At 41.2% G+C, this 15,536-nt stretch overlaps 1 protein-coding gene and 1 long non-coding RNA gene across 3 annotated transcripts in view; one reads left to right on the top strand and one right to left on the bottom strand.

The window, feature by feature from the left end:
• Positions 1-4,301, bottom strand: part of phldb1b (pleckstrin homology-like domain, family B, member 1b) — a 103,901-nt gene extending 99,600 nt beyond the window's left edge. Inside the window, exon 1 of the mRNA XM_044031980.1 lies at positions 4,261-4,301. The gene's annotated coding sequence lies outside the window, so the exon portion shown is untranslated. The remainder of the gene's footprint in view (positions 1-4,260) is intronic.
• Positions 528-1,073, top strand: LOC122773358. Of its 2 annotated transcripts, none has more exons than XR_006360883.1 (2): positions 528-584; positions 910-1,073. It is a non-coding gene; the product is annotated as an uncharacterized LOC122773358 (long non-coding RNA). The 2 variants fall into 2 exon arrangements; XR_006360884.1 differs by lacking the exon at positions 528-584 and adding an exon at positions 612-751.
• Positions 4,302-15,536: the final 11,235 nt, after the last annotated feature.

Consider the following 15,536-nt stretch of genomic DNA (forward strand, 5'->3'; position numbering starts at 1 on the left):
TTAATGCCTAACTCTAATCTTAAATTAACCACAATTCAAATCTTAGCCCTAAACATAACCAGTTCCTTAGAATGAGGTTCTGCCTCATTACAACCAGGTCTTCATCTCCATGAGGACTACTGGTCCTGACCAGGTCAGTGTTTATGCCAGAAAAGGTTAGGGTTAGTGCGCGCACACACACACACACACACACACACACACACACACACACACACACACAGTGTAGTGTCACTCACCCTCCTCTCTCTCTCTCTCTCTCTGCTGTTTGATGCTCTCCTTCACAACTTTAATCTCATTCAGGGCTGATCTTCAGACTCCATCATTCGTCCACACAATAATCCCGTCATCTCAGTCACATGAAGGAATGACTGTTGTTGTTGTTGGGGTATGGGTGGAGGCAGTGGTGGGGAGGGGAAGGGAAATGGGGACGCTGGAGACAGTGTGGGATATCCTCTGAGTCATGGAAATGATCCAAGGAGCAGACCAGCTCTCTCTCTCTCTCCCTCCCTCTCTCTCTGTGTGTGTGTGTGTGTGTGTGTTGTGCCATCATTCACGGGACAAGCAGCAGCTTCTGGAAACAATGAGTGAGTTTCCCTGTACTGTAGGTCAGTGTGTGGAAAACACACTGTCTTTATTCAACCGTCTCTGTCGTGTCACTGCTGCTGATGCACGTTCGCTCAATACTTCAGCAGTCGATTGCTTTTCATTCGTTTGTGGCTTCGTTTCATTTGATTTGTTTGTTTATATGTTGGTAAGTTGTGGGTGATGTTTTATCGTTTTATGATGTGAAGAACGATGAATCAGACAAAGGACATTATGTGAGAAATGTATTAAGGAACACATGACCACAATTATTATTTACAAAGATCTGATATGTGTGTGTGTGTGTGTGTGTGTGTGTGTTTCCAGGTGAAGATGAGAAGCTGCACATAAACAAACACCATGAGATCATCTTTTACCAGACTGCTGCCTCTGCCAAATCCCTCGTTACTATGGCAACTCCCTGGGGAAAACACTGTGAAGTGTGTGTGTACATTTGATTAAATGCCGCTTCAGTCAACAGTGGACAGACAGTGCTGTGTGTGCGGGTTTTTTAGTGTGTTTATTTGGATTCACATCTATTTTACCGTGCCTCACAATGATCAGGGGCTTTTTGAGGGTGTTATGGTTAGAATTGGGGTTAAGGTAAGGGTAAGGGACTCGGGAATGCATCGTGTCTACGAGTGTCCGCATTAAGAATGCGGTGCATGAATGTGCGTGTCCATGTCTCTGTAAAAGGCTGTGAGGACTAACTTTGTGAGGACATTTTGGCTGGTCCTCGCCACTTTCAAAGGCTTTTTGGGGTTAGAATTGGGGTTAGATTATAGGTTAGGATTAGGTGTGATGGTTGAGGTGCTGCTGTTGCTGCTGCATCAAAGTCAAATACAATGATGGGAGGAAATGAAATCTCTTCTACAGATGATATGCATTCTGATTGGCTGTGACTGTGTGTGAGTGAGAAAATGAGTTGTGTACACACTGCAGCAGTTAGAGGCAGGGAAAACTCTACTTATTATTTATCATTTATGTGGATGAATAATAAGTGTAGTGAGACCTCTGAGAGGACAGTTTAACCTCTCTGTGACCTTCAGTGACCTCATCCTCACTGTACTTCACAGTTCTCATCAAAACCAAGAAAGAATGAGAAAGAAGATGGATAGATGTTTAGTGTCGCAACAGTTAACCATAATCTATAAACTATGAAATACAAAATATTATACAGTTGAGAATAAAATAGATATCTAAAAAACTATTTAAATATCAGAACAAAGCTGTTTTAACAAATCTTGTTTTTAATCGTATTTGTTGATATAACTGTCCAGTATTGTCCATCATCAGTCCTACACACTCAAAAACAAGGGTACAAGTTTCTGTACCTGAGAGTTCCCTCACTAGTATAATATTGTGTGCTTGCAGATGACAGATTTCTATCCTTTGACTATCAGAGGGATACAACGTGAATGAAATCAAGTGAAGCAACATATACATATTCCTTTTAAAATATAAAAAAATGATGCTTTTATAAAAATGTTTGCATGTTGTTTTTACTAAACAAAGGTTTTTATTCATGCAAAAACAAATTGGTGCAAATATAAACATCATGTGGACGATTATTGTCCATTTTTTGAACGGTACCCTGGGCAACGCTGCTAACGTGTTAGTGCACCTCAGCTCGTGTACACTGCTGACCACTTCTGTTTCCTGTTGCAGTGATCGACACTAATGAGAACTGTGACACTCAACAGAAGCAGCAACGGTGTAACGTGACGTCCGTGAGCTGAAATCCACTGAAAACAGAGCTGTGGGTTCAACTGAGAGAAATGAGCTCTTTTAATGACATTAAAATACAACAATGATGTATGTTTTAGCACATTTGCTTAAACATTATTGTCAATAAATAGTTAAAGGCCTCTAATTTGTTTCTTCAACTACACCACCTCTATCATCAAATATCAATATGTAATATCAAAGTGGAAAGTATCCCTGTCAGTCGAGTGCAAAGTTGAACCTTTCACACTGTCGGGTTTGTTAGAATAAGCACAGTCACTTATAAGCATATAAAACACACTTCATTTAGAGGACAATTACCTCTCAGACTCTAAACTGCTGTTGTATTCATGAAGCTCTAAAGCTAAGTGGCTGTGTTTAACTCTATAAAAACTGAAATGATACACACATTACACTCGTCTGGTGGTAAAGTAAGAACACTAGGCTGGAAAAACAAAAGAAAGTGTCTGTTCAAGGTCACCAAGATGAGTAATAACAGCCAGAACATGCAGGAGGGATTCAGCTTCACACCCAACACGGGGCGGCCAGTACGAGACTGGGACCGGGTAGATGTAGGGTGAGAGGGTGAGGGTGAGAGGGTGGGGGGGAGGGGAGTAGATAGAGTCTCTCTGTGCTCGCCTGATTGTGCTCTTCACAGAATGAGCTCACATAACAAAGGATTTATTATCACTGACTAGAGAGTCGCTGCAGTCTGGGAACTTCACACAGGCGTTTTCTCTGCCAGGCGCCCGAAAAATGTGGCCCGATTCTGCTTTGGTTGGGAGGTTCAAACAACAACAGACCCGCTCTCACTCTCTCTCTCCTCTGACCCATAAAGCAGCCTGTGTTTCAGGGGGTGAGAAGACCGAGGAACTAACGTGGCAGTGAGAGAACGCTGCCTCTCACTTTGCTGGTGTTCACACTGTTTATGACTGTTTTCCTCCGTTCTCCATTTACATGTAGTGATCAAACTTAGCCACGCTTTCAACAGGATTGTTATTGAAATTATTGATTGATATGTGTGTTTCCATCCACTGCTGTGGAGCAAATATTAGGAAAAGACGGATAAGAAGGCACAACATGGTGACATAAATAAATACCACCTGTCTTTTATTGTAGTAGTATTTGCTTCTTAAACTAAGTCTCTTTACTTTAACATTATCTTTTATTCACTAAATCTGTTTCCAGTGCATGTGTTTGTATTTCACTTTTATCAACGTGACAACATTTGAAAAAAAAAAACATGTGTGTCCTCAGCTGCTATTTGCTAATGTTTTTAGCTGCTGCTGCTGCTGCTGCTGCTGCTGCTGCTGCTGCTGAGAAAGAACCAAAACAATGAGCTGCAAGACAATCAAACACTGAGTGTTCTTGAGCTGAAGGTTTTTATTCTCTGTCGGTCTGACTCTATACCAGTGGCGTCCATTCTCAGGGTCGTTGCAACTGGGTAAGCAAGGAAAGGAACTAAGAGAGAGCCCACAGAAGCATTACATGGGTCAGTAGCAATGACAATTTAGTAAAAAACATCCCTAGAATTAGAAGGTCGACTAGGAAACAACACTTACACAGAGACCCCTGTCGCTACAGCTTGCTATCGAAAGCTTCATACTATCAGAGCATCAACGTATAAACCTTGCAGCCCACGTATTTAAGCTTTAAGGAAACATTTTAACCAAAAATGAATCACTTTGGTTTGATATAGGCCCTCCAATCACTTTGCCTGGGGGCCCCGCATGTCCCACCATGCTTTGGAGTGAAGATTCCAGCTGACAAACACACTATGGTGCTGTTGTGTCTGCGCTGCTGATAAACCTGAGACACACTGAGAAGAAAACATCACAAAGATCCTTCACAGGACACGATACAAGGCCACTCTGCAATCTGCAAATCACACACACACACACACATAACCTCAGCTGCATATCTGAGAAGGAAAGTGTGAAGCTCCAGCTTTACCTGACACGGTGGTGGGTGGTGGCGTGTGGTTGGACAGTCCAGTAAAAGCACAGGACTACACAAACACAGCGGTGCTGCTCATGAAGACAGGACGACGCTGCTGCTGCTGCTGCTGCTGCTGCTGCTGCTGCTGCTCTCACAGTCTCATCCACAAAAACCTTGACAGGAATCCAAACAGGTGTCTCCCGCTCTCTCACAGTCACACGCTCTATCTCTGTCCCGCTCAAAACACAAACTTGTTTAAAGCCATGTGGTCCACACTGCTGACACACACCATCTGGCTGCTGCTGCTGCTGCTGGTCCCCTCCCTCCCTCTCTCTCCCCCTCCCTCCCTCTCCCTCCCTCTCTCTCGCTCATGCCTTCCTGCCTGGTCAGCCTCACCCTAACACGGGTACAGTGCACAAGGCGTTCATTCTTCTGGATAAAGAAATCCTGTGTAACTCACAGAAATGTTCACCTTAAAGCAGACCCTCTGCTACACAGGCCGCTGCTGAGCAGGAGCTGGAAACAGTGACGGGCCGACATTTCACAAGAGAACAGACTTTTATTCTGCGAGACTGAGGTCGCACTCATTCTGAAACCCATTTTTACCACATGTTTACTTCCAACACTGTATGCACTGAATACACTCAAATACAGGCTGTGGACAGAATGGTTGTCCTTCAAATACAGACAAATCTCATCAGGGAAATAAAAGGTCAGAGGTCAGACTTCAGTGTGACTCACAATTGTAGTACAGTGTCAGGATCTTAAAGAGATACTTCATGTTTTTCTGTGGATTTACTGATATTTGTACACCACTCCAACTGGTCAAAGTCAAAAACAGATTAATCCCAGGTATAAAAACCAGTAGGAATGTGCTTTATCGGCTTTAGTGGGAGAGAATGTAGAAAATGTTCATTTCTTCTTCATTTTTTCCAGCGATGCAAGTTTCATTGTGACATTTCCATCACAACGCTATGATGCACGTTCATCTTCCAGCTGTTAGCTGTGAGTGTTTTCAGCAAACCTTCATATTTACAACTGGGCACAGGTTTCAATATTTACTTTCCATTCATTCATTCATTCATGCACCTCTTTATCCTCCATCGGAAGGTTACTGTGCCAATCTCAGCTGACATAGGGCGGTAGGCGGGGTCTGGACAGTTCACCAGTCCATCACAGGTCCACATTCACTCTCACATTCACACTTATGGTCGATTTAGAAGGACCAATTTACCTAATCCCCATATTGCACGTTTCTGGATTGTGGGAGGAAGCTGGAGAAAACCGACGCACGCACACACACACACACACACACACACACAGGGAACATGCAAACTATAAGCAGAAAGACCCTTGTTCCAACCGGGGCTCGAACCCAGGTCTTCTTGCTGCAAAGGCAAGAGTGCTAACCACTACACCAACTGTGGCCCTCCTTCAATCATACAGACAAAGTTCTACTGCTTTATCCTCCACATGAGGGTCGCGAGCGGCGCTGTGCCAATCTCAGCTGACATAGGGTAAAAGGCGGGGTCACACCCTGGACAGGTCACCAGTCACTGATGGACCAATCAAGTGAAAATACATTTCTAACTCCATTGTAGGTCAATGTGATTTAGTTTTATTTTTCACCTGAAGAAAGAAGCAGCTGTCCCTCCACAAAACACTGGCTTGTGACTCGAGATTATTATTGAACAATAATTTAATAATTATCATCACGCATAATCCAAGGATAGAGAGTAAGAATTCTATATATCAATTTATACAGAAAGTAAAAGCACTTAAGTTTTCAGTATTGATGGCAAAACTATTCAAATCATGAAAACAAAAAGCAACAGCTTCCAAATTCTGTCATAAACTAAATCTAAGAGAAAAACATCATCGTTCAAAAAGCTTTTAGTGAAAACAACAAAGTCGGTTTTATCATAACAAATGAAGTTAATGTACACTTTGTGTGCTGGAATGATTAACAGCAAGTTTAAGAGATTAAGAGATGGAGAGTTTGCCTCAGATCATCTGTCACAAAATCTTGGATGTGTGAGCTTGTTTTGCAACTGTAGAAACACACACACACACAAACTCAACCAAACAAACTCAGCCTGTACTACAGGATTTTCAAATCAAACTTGATTTAAAAAAAATAAATAAATAAATAAAAATGGGAACTTTGTTTTTTAAATGTTTTAATCCTGAGAAAGCAAAGATTAAACAATCCAGTCAACACACAGGACCACTCACTTAACAATTTCAGGAAGGAGATTCCAAGGATTTGGGATCTCACAGAAACTTGTATGATTTAACTTGACTTCAAAATATAAACAGACTGTTGGCGTCGTCAGTTAATAGCTGTTGTCTGTGTGTGTGTGTGTGTGTGTGTGCGTGTGTGTGATGTTTTGTGTTGAGAAACACAAAAAGCTGTAGATGAAGTCATGGCTGAGAAGACAGAATCAACTTGGCTTGTACATCACTGTTCTAACTCGCTCTCTGTGGTTATTCCAGGTTTTTACATTACATTACATTACATGTCATTTAGCAGACGCTTTTATCCAAAGCGAATAACAATGGAATTGAGTACAATCAGCCAGGGGTGGAGTCAAACTTGCGTCCATAGCGACCATCATGTCTTTCGCACACAAGGTACCGGTCTTAACCACTGATCCACTCCACCCCACGGGTTTCTGCTCAGTCGCTGTTCAGTCGTAAACATCAAACATGTTTAATACTTATAATTTGAAATCGGGAAGACACTGATGCGTCCAATGAGAAATCCCATGTGTTAACCCCTCACACTACATCACGTCATCATGTGGCAGTCGATCCCCCACATGATGACCACATGAACAGGACAAAGGCCTGTGGTGTCTTCACACCAGTGACTAAGACAGAGTAAGAAAAACTCATTAGATGAAAAACTCACTGTCACAAAGCTAAAAAAAAAAGAGGCATGTTCCTTTTATGTGGCCAGATACATACTTTTGTTGTCACTGCAACTACATTGTAAATGACGTCCTGGAAACAACAAACAAACAAACAAACAAAAGAAAATCTGGTTCTTGAATTATAGTTTATAGTTATAGAGACCTGACAGATTTAAAGCTGTAGTATGTAACCTTAAAATAAAAACAAGCTCAACTCAGTAGAGCAGTGAGTGCGTTTACATGCATGTTAAAAGTCCGATTTTAGTCAGACTATAGACTAATTTGGTTTTTGTAATGTTATGTAAACACGTTAGTCCAACTAAAATCAAACTAGTCTTAGTTGGACTAACATACTAGCCTGATTACTCCTGTATGTATACACTTAGTTGGACTGGAGTTGGACTTGGCATTCTGCACCTGCACCAAAAGAAGAAGAAGGAGGACATGATGGCGTCGGCGAGAGAGCGAGAGCTACAGAGAAGACCCACTTACGGACTGACGAAGAGACGAGATAACAGGTACGAAACACGCGGAACCACAGCGGGATCTATCTCATCGTCCTCATCTTGCTGTTGTCTGTTTGTTTTTCTGAGATGCCAGCTGACTGTAGACTACACAGAAGATAAACACACATGTTCAGACAGTCGCACAAATACTTTCCTCTGCGATATCACAGAACCCAAACTGCATCTGACACTACTGTGTAAGTTTGTGTGTCAATGCACTTTGCACATTCCTGGGATTTACAATGATTTATGTGCAGCACACTCATCTGTCAGCCCTAAAATCACACAGCTGTCCCAGAAAACAACACACACACAACTATGTTTAACCATGTTTAATTATGACGTGGTTATGGCAGCTGTTAAGAGATCGTCTCTGTGGATGTTTGGAATAAATGTCCATGTAGGGCTGTTAATCATTACTCAGATATCTGGCTGTCAACATTCCTTGTCTTGGTCACTGTGCTCTGGAAACAGGCTCCGCCTCCCACCATGAACAACTACTCACTGAGGCGACTGCCACACACCTGGAGCTGAAAGGCAAACTCTGTGTCAGTTATAAAATCCTGTAGAGGTGTACAGCAGTCATGCCCAAACTCTGGGCCAGGACCCACAAATGGGTCGCAATAGATTTATTTAGGCTCACCAAAATAAATCTGATGATTTTTTTTTAACTTAAGATAAACTGCCTAAAATGAATTTATGACTCATTTATCAAACTCTTAGAAATGGCTAGTTTCCCTATTCAAATGACTTTCTGTTACAGAAATGAATGTAGAACGTAAAAGGACTTTAATGTTGTGAATTTACGACTTTATTCTCGTAAATTCACGACTTTATTCTCGTAAATTCACGACTTTAATCTCGTAAATTAAGATTTTATTCTCGAAGTCTGTGAATTATTTTCCCCTCAATGTGGCCCTTATACTCCCTCATAGAAATGGAAGTGAAGAGTCAAAAATCTAAAATGTGGTGCCTGTGATTCACATTGGTTTGTCAAGTTTCAAAAGTGAGCGCCCTTATAAAACGTTTGGGAAACAATGGAAACACACACTGATAACAGTGAAATGCATCAGGTCAGACACAAGTCAATGAGCTGATGAACACTAGACTAGTATTTACTCTGTTCTTATCTGATCTGACCAATAATAAAAGCTTCTACACAATCTCTACAATTTCACCAACATTTTGTCTCTACTTTTGATTCTCAACATGAAGCAATTTGGTGAAATAAACCAAATATATTAAAATCATAACAAGAAAACGTGTGATTATGTGTGGAAAAAGTGTGTAAGAGTGTGCACTGTCAGCTGTATGAGTCACTAAGTCTGTGCTTCAGTGGAGGAATAATCTACACAGCACAACATATAGTGTCCTCTGATTCCAACATTGTGTATTTTACTGTTACTGCAGAGTGAATTGAAATAGAAATACGGTGACAGTGCAGTGTGTAACTTTTGCATCAAGAAGTGTCTTGTCCATAGTCCATAGAGACAATCAGTGATTTGACACCATAGCACACAGTAGTTATTGGTCCACTGTTGCCAGCATCAGTGACTTCAAATGTGTTATTTTGTGACGTGACACTAACTTAACTGCTGTGTCTGGACTTTGGTTATTTTTCAGCGAGAGAGAGAGAGAGAGAGACTACATGTTTCACACAGCGAGGCCAGCAGTGGCAATGTGTCAATTACTCATACAAAAAACTAGGGATGTCCTGATCCAATATCCGTCTGATATCAGCCAAAATATGAGTATCGGATTAAATGCCTCTAAAATCTCCCGATATAAGCGCTCCGATACAAGCAGTCCATTCCGCTCCAGCACTTCTAAATAACAGTGTGTGTGTGCTACTGAAATAACAGTAGCACACACACTTCTTAGAAGTCAAACATTTTTCTTTAACCTCTCAACTCAGAGTCTACGAAGCCGCACGTTGAGCGCGAGTTAGCCGTTAGCACCACGCTAGCTCACCCTGAGGCGAGCTCCACACACGGAGCTAAGTACGTCTGCGGGGCCGGTCCTCGGGCTCCGACCTGCAGAACGACTGTGAAACACGGGTGCTCTGAAAACACCCCCATTAACACTTGGTACTTTCCTCCTGATTAAATTAACCATAGACTGCATGAAATGAACATGTTAAAAAATCCAATATTCTTATGTTGAAGGTTAAAATTGATGTAACCATTGGTTAATAATAAAAGGGTCAGTTTTTCTCAAACCTTCTGTTGCTGACTAGTGTTCTCTGTTTAAGTAATATCACTTGATCAAGCCTATTCTAACATTCCACACTATAAAAATATGTAATTAAAGTATGATTCAGTGAAAGTGAAATGTTGTATCAGGACATCCCTACTAAAAACTCTGAACTATGAATTTAATGTCTTATGTCTTATATTAAAAATAACACATTTTAATGTTTACATGCATGCATTCTCCGGTGCCGCTTGTCTTTGTGGGTTTGTTATACTGACTGTGGCGCACTTTGAATTGCCTTGCAGTTAAAACGTGCTGTTTTGCTTTGTCGTATCACCACCAAGTGTCTGTCAGCAGCATAGCATGAAGCCCTGACATTAAAATGTATCATCACATTGCCTTTGAACTCGTTCACGCACATGCGTTCTCCTCCATCCACACATGAAAACACGACAAGTCAAAACCTCTGCAGGGTTTTTAAGATTCTTATAGTACCATGGTTCTCAAACTGTGGTCCTTGGAGGAAAACAGTATAAATATATATATACTGTATATACCAGGGGATGTGATCAGAGTGGAGCTGAGGATGTCACTATACCAGTGTGTGAAGTATATGTGAGGAAGAGGAGGATGACGAGAGATCAAATGATCTTACTGGTAATAAATCTGCCTCCTGTGAAAAGTCTGTAGCTGACTTCGCTCCAGTGTATTTTAACGTTGGTGATAAAATGCTGTTACTTCGAGAGCTCCGTGTGTTCTCAGGCGGTTGTTGAGGAAAAGCGTATATTTTCACCTGCAGCTTTAAAGTGCTGCAGACTGTTGTGCAGTCATCACATCAGTTATCGAAATAAAAACTTCTCTCTCGGAGCTGAATAATTGCACGATTGCCTTGAGCAGTGGGTTAATATGCATGCAGTGAAGTGCAAAGAGGAGCTGAAATTGTATTTTAAATTCAAAGGCAAACGATAGCCGATGTGGCACCAAGCCTGCAGAGCCACCAGGTAACCACAAGTCACTGGGGGTCAAAGGTTAATTTCTGCTTTCATGCATCTCTACTCACATACACACACCCTCACACTTAGTACAAACAGGCGTCTGAGACAGTAAAAGCTCCCTCTGCTTTCATCTTTAATGAAAAGCACATTTGGTTCGGCTCCCCTCTTCCCCTGTGCAGCAGCAGCGGCGGCGGCAGCAGCAGCAGCAGCGCCCACGCACGCACCCATTCAAATCCTCACGCCTTTATAGAAACATACAGTTGAGCGCTGCAGGGCTGAGCAGAGGGAAACGCTCATTATGAACATCAAAGGCCTCGATGGGCGCTGACTTGATCCTTTGAGATGATTGGACTAACTCAGCGCGTGAACAAAAAGCTTGGACGTCTCTGCGTCTCCGATACTGTCGACCGGCTGGAAAATTCAATTACAAAGTGATTCACGGCTTTTTGAGGACGTGAAGGAAATGGGTCATCATTTTTTGGGGCAGGATGTGTCTGCAGTTGGTGGATGGCACTCCCACGTGTTGCCTCGGGCCAAACTGAAGGAAGCTGCAGCTTTGTTTGTTGCTGAAGTATCTGAACAAATGTGTCAGTCTTGGTGTCATGCTCCGTCTGTCACAGCTGACATGTTGTTCCTGTCTTTGACAATGACCGGCACTGGGTTAATAATAGACATGTGTGTGTGTGTGTATGTCTGGGAGTATTCTGAAGGATTATACTGCGAGTTTTGCTCCAGGCAACATTTCTTTTTTATTATGACGTCTCAGTCAGAAAACAAGTTAAAGGCAGAACACCAGTGCCATCTAGTGTAGCTTATGTGTACTGCTAGAGAGATTAGAGGGAGATATTAACTGTGAAGGACAAGAATTTAGGTTGTTATTATAGTTATTATTCATGATGTTATGAAGAAAGGAGATTAAATTGACCCCTACGTTGACCTATACTGCTAATAAACTCAACGTTGATGCCAACTGTGATTAAATCTGCAGCAAAGGACACCACAGAGTTCATTTCTGTCTTTTTTCATGCAGACAGGGAAGCTGTGGCTTTGTTTTGCTCATTCTGGAATGTTTTTAGAGGATTTATTGAAGTTTAAACAAGACATATAAATACAAATTAAAAAGTATACCCGGACACAACTAACACAATTGGTATTTGTGGGCCCAAGACATAGAGGAGGCTCTAATGTTGGGAAAAAACAGGCCAATCTTTGTCTTAAATAAGGAGTTTTTGTACTTGAATGAGTATTTCAAAAGAGCTGCCGTTGTTTGGGAGAGGGATACAGACAGAATGTAGCAGAGCAGTGTGAGGAGAGTGCAGAGGACATTCCACACACACACACAGAATTCATCCCATATCCTCTCTATTTGTCTCCTCTTCATTTGCCATGTGCTCCACTCTGAAGTGTTTCTTCACAAAGCAGAGAAATATGGTTCTATGAAGTAGAATAATCACGTTTGGTTGGATTGATGTGCGTTTGAGTGGCCGTGATTTTATGTGAATGTGTTGTGCTGCCGTTGTTCTCCGACGACAGTAAACTGAACATCATTGGTTTGGGAAGAAAAACATTAAAAACTAAACTGGAACATAAACATAAAACTCCATTTTATGGACAAAAACAAGAATAGAATTAACAGATGAATTGCAGTCCTAATATTAACCACTTACGTGCAGTATACATGCTAATTATTTTAGTAGATGACCTGGCAGGGACTCAAACTGGCAACCTTTTGGTCACAAGCCAGGGTCCATTTCCACTTGGCCATGGGCTGTCCCAGTGTACATGCTAATGTTGCCTCAAAAAAACCTTGATTGACTTATTATGATTGATATTATTGATGTAATCAATGCAACAGTAAGTGATTATAAGTAGCTATGTTATATGATAGTATTTGCTGAGCTGGGAAACAGTTATTTTATTTTCACTCTCTTAGTTTTTGTTTATTTTATTTTCACTCTCTTAGTTTTTGTTTATTTTGCTTTCACTCTCTTAGTTTTTCTTTATTTTATTTTCACTCTCTTAGTTTTTGTTTATTTTATTTTCACTCTCTTAGTTTTTGTTTATTTTGCTTTCACTCTCTTAGTTTTTGTTTATTTTGCTTTCACTCTCTTAGTTTTTGTTTATTTTGCTTTCACTGTCTTAGTTTTTGTTGATTTTGTCTCTGACGTGACATGACTCTTTGTTGACTCACTGCTTGAGAAAAGTGTCACCTCTGAGTTCTGAGTGGAAGGCTGGAGCAGCTGACACCAACAGGTGACGGCAGTAAGGAGTGACACGAGAAAACTTTGTTCACTCACCTCGTCTCCTCCGTATCATCTGACTGAACTACATCAGTGACTGCTCTGTTCTGCCACATTAACACATGATAATGACTTCCCTGATGTGAGCCCTGCAGCCTTTTACCCACCTGCAGAGATAATAACTCCTACAGCGGTTTATTTCAGTTCCTAAAAGGCTGGATGTGTTGCCAGGTTCTACTTTGTAAAGTCTCCAGACTAAAGGTGCACAGAGTGAAAATAACACAAAGCAAGTGTTGCTGAAATCACTATGTTAATAAAAGGCTTCCTTAACAACATCTATTATAGTGTAAGTCCAACCTGCAACTTCTGTGTCCCCCTGAGCTAAAATCAAAGATTTTCCCCGTGGACTTTGGTGCGGACAGTGAGCGGTTTACAGAGCGACACAGACTTCAGTTTCCTGTCAGAAAATCCTGCCTAATGGCAAATATATCATGACACACTTAAGCTGGCAAAGATTTTATTAGATGTTAATTAGCTAAAGTCTGTTTTTCCTGACGTCCCCACTGACGGACATGTTTTCGCTGAGCATGTCCCCGCCTGTCTCTTGTGGTTTCTTGGCACAGGAAGTGCACACAGCGTAATAAGCAGAATGTAAGACACTGACTATTAGTCAGTACAACCACACTTGGAAAAAACCCTGTATTATCCCTTTATTATGCAGGCCATATTGTTGAAAAGACTTTGTGACATCACAGTTGGCGTTTACTACAGAACTGTTCCCTTTCATTAATATATGAATGCAAAAAGTTCTACTAAGTTGTTTAATAAATTATGAACGAAACGAATGAATATTAAAAAGCAAAAATGAATTAGAAAATAGAACATTTGAATAAAATAATAAAACCTCTGTCATCATTTTGCACACTTGCACTATGTTCATAATTCATCATTGTTGGATTTATTTGGTTACGTTCCAATAAAATGTTTTATATACACTGTAAGTGTTTCTTTCTATCTATCTATCTATCTATCTATCTATCTATCTATCTATCTATCTATATATCTTTATGTCTATCTATCTATCTATATATCTTTATGTCTATCTATCTATCTATCTATCTATCTATATCTATCTATCTATCTCTCTATCTATATATCTATCTATCTGAAGGTGCAGTGCTGGATTGAGCACATGACAAATGTCAAAGGTTTGCAATGAAAAGACAACAATACAGAAAACATAAACAACATGTGCTGAGAATGTGGAAGAAAATGTGTCCGTGTGTCACAAATAAATAAACATGAAGTCTAATATCCCGGGTCAGACAGTAGCTGCAGCTCCTCTTGTTGCTGCCCGTGTGCTGTAATTATCGCCTCTGTGTCACCACACACACACACACACACACTGTGCAGGTTTTCCCTTTGAACTGCAGGCAGCAAAGCTTTGTTCATTCACTCACACACTGCAGGGTTTTTTTTTGTGAGGATGCCACTTAAATCTTTGGGATTAGAGGTGGATTAAGAGCTTTTCAACATGGTTGAAGTGAATACAGGAACATGTCTGCGTTTCCTTCTGTATATTCCATGATCAACTTTAAAGTGCACCTCAGTTCGTTGTTCCTATGGATTTGTTGTGGACAGAATTCTGGTGAAGAGATAATAAATCTGAGTTCTGAACAAACACTGGAAAAGAGTTAAAAAGCTGATATTGTTGTTGTTTTTCTGAAAATGTAACATATCAGTTCTACAGGAGGGAAAACTGTATGATTCCTCTACATTATCAGAATTATACAGGATGTAGTAATGATGATGTGGACGGTCGTCATCTCAACATGTCTCATACAAACATGCACAGATTATAATCCCAGCAGGACAGATTACATGCAAAACAAACATAGCATGACGGGTAACTTTTCCTACCTTGAATCTGACTTTCTTGAGCATCATGTTGTTGTTTTAATCCAGGCAAGTGGACACTGCAGCAAGAAATGGGACGATGTTACCAAACTTTTCCAACTCCACTCTCCATTCAGAGCAGATCCTCTGACTGAAAATCCAGTGTGAGCATCCAGACTGAGTGACTGTGTGCTCCACAGTGTGAGCCCTGTCTGCCCTGCAGACTGTGTGTGTGTGTGTGTGTGTGTGTGTTTAACAGGCCAAAGACAACAGTGTCTGCTCCAGTGTCGCACCCTGCTCTCCCCTCTCCCTCCTCTGAGACCCTTTACAAAGATTATCAGCCTGCTCATTCATTCGTAAAACTGACACGCCCTCTTTTTATGACTGGAAGGCTGCTATTAACACCCCCCCATGAACCCATTCCAAATATGGGTGCTGCTAAGCTCTCCTAAATTCGCCCCTTCTGACCCTTTTAAAGCCCCTCTCCCAGACTCACCCCCCACTCCCCTCAGTCTCATCATCGCTCAGCACTAACCCATCTGTTCT

This window comes from Solea senegalensis, linkage group LG8 (assembly GCF_019176455.1).
Source record: "Solea senegalensis isolate Sse05_10M linkage group LG8, IFAPA_SoseM_1, whole genome shotgun sequence".
In the NCBI taxonomy this organism is placed as follows: Eukaryota; Metazoa; Chordata; class Actinopteri; order Pleuronectiformes; family Soleidae; genus Solea; species Solea senegalensis.